Source organism: Sinocyclocheilus rhinocerous, unplaced genomic scaffold (genome assembly GCF_001515625.1).
Source record: "Sinocyclocheilus rhinocerous isolate Xijiao unplaced genomic scaffold, SAMN03320098_v1.1 scaffold1145, whole genome shotgun sequence".
NCBI lineage: Eukaryota > Metazoa > Chordata > Actinopteri > Cypriniformes > Cyprinidae > Sinocyclocheilus > Sinocyclocheilus rhinocerous.
The window spans coordinates 62478-63808 of record NW_015658513.1 but is presented as its reverse complement, the minus strand read 5'-3'; the positions used below and the strand labels follow the sequence as shown (position 1 = coordinate 63808).

At 38.2% G+C, this 1331-nt stretch overlaps 1 protein-coding gene across 1 annotated transcript in view; it reads left to right on the top strand.

Moving 5' to 3' along the window:
• LOC107722344 (synapsin-3-like) overlaps nucleotides 1-1331 on the top strand; it is a 53200-nt gene that overhangs the window by 5851 nt on the left and 46018 nt on the right.

Below are 1331 nucleotides of genomic sequence, written 5' to 3'. Positions count from 1 at the left end.
CACATCACATCACATCACATCACATCACATCACAACTCAACACATCACATCACATCACAACACAACTCAACACATCACAACACAACACATGACATCACAACACATCACAACACATCACAACTCAACACATCACAACACAACTCAACACATCACAACACAACTCAACTCAACTCAACTCAACTCAACAAAACTCAACTCAGCACAACACAACTCAACACATCACAACTCAACACAACACAACACAATAGAATTCCCATAGTCTTAGAAAAGCTGGATATATAAAAATGAGATTTCTAGACCTGGAAAAGTCATGGAAATTAATAAAATCTGGGGGGAAAAGCATGGAAATAATAAAAGCTGAAAAAGTCGCATGGAAACAATAAAATCTGAAAAAGTCATGAAAATAATAAAATCTGGGGGAAAAAAGCATGGAAATTAATAAAATCTGAAAGAGTAATGGAAATATTAAAATATGTAAAAGTCATGGAAATTAATAAAATCTGGGGGGAAAAGCATGGAAATAATAAAATATTTAAAAGACATGAAAAGTAATAAAATCTAAAGTCTAATAAGATCTAATAATCTAATAAAATCTTTTTAAATAGTAATGGAAATTGCTATAATGAATATACAGTTTACTATAGTTTTCTTGCCAAGCTCTGAAATATTTTGAGTTGAAACTGATTAAAGTACAAAACTTTAATCACACACAAATGAAAAAGTCATATAAAAGTGTTATTGAACTACATTATTATATATGAATTATTTTAATATAAATTAATATAATTTTAGTATGATTCTCTTTTATTATTATTATTATTTTAACATTTTGACACTAAATGTAAAAGGCAGCTCAGGTGTGTTGAGGTTGAGGTGAGCTGAAGCAGTGACTGTGTTTGTCCACTAGAGGGAGCGAGAGTCCATCAGACGGAAAACACAGTCACAGTCTAACACAGTCTCGTCTCTCTCAGTGCGTCGACGTCAGACACACATGAGGATCTGTGAGAGCAGATGCTGTCTGTCTGTCTGCTCCTCTGTGCATTCCTGAACGCAGTCACAGGGTCTCTGGGAGACGACGGGCCCCTGACGGACGGGGCCTCTTTCCCAGCACTGCTGCTCGGTGTGAGGAGACAATCACTCCATACAGAGCGACTCTGCTTCTGTCCGTCCGTCTGTCAGCACACACACACTCACACACACACTCACACACGCACACACTCACACTCACACACACACTCGCACACGCACACACTCACACTCACACACACACTCACACGCACGCACACACACGCACACACACAGACACACACTTACACGCACGCACACACACA